Below are 428 nucleotides of genomic sequence, written 5' to 3' on the forward strand. Positions count from 1 at the left end.
GGCTTCTGTAAAAATGGTGGGACTGTCTGTGAAACCCTGGGGGAGTCTTGTGTATGTGTATTTTCGCCCTCTATAGGTGAAAGCAAACCAAAATTGTGAGTCTTTGTGTACTGGTACAGAGAAGAAAGCGTTACTCAAATCAATAACTGTGAACCAACGTGCTTCAGCAGCAACATTGTTCAGGAGAGTGTGCGGGTCGGGCACATTTGCAGCGCGAGTCACAACAGCTTTGTTTACAGCTCTTAAATCTTGCACTAAACGCCATGTTTTTTTTATTTGCTTTAGGGACCGGAAAAATAGGTGTGTTGCATGGAGACGTGTTAAATGGTACAATAATGCCAGCTGACAATAAACCCTGGATTACTGTAGACACACCTTCTTCTGCCTCAGGCTCAAGTGGGTACTGTCTGATATTTGGACGGTAGGGG

Source organism: Austrofundulus limnaeus, unplaced genomic scaffold (assembly GCF_001266775.1).
Source record: "Austrofundulus limnaeus strain Quisiro unplaced genomic scaffold, Austrofundulus_limnaeus-1.0 Scaffold559, whole genome shotgun sequence".
NCBI lineage: Eukaryota > Metazoa > Chordata > Actinopteri > Cyprinodontiformes > Rivulidae > Austrofundulus > Austrofundulus limnaeus.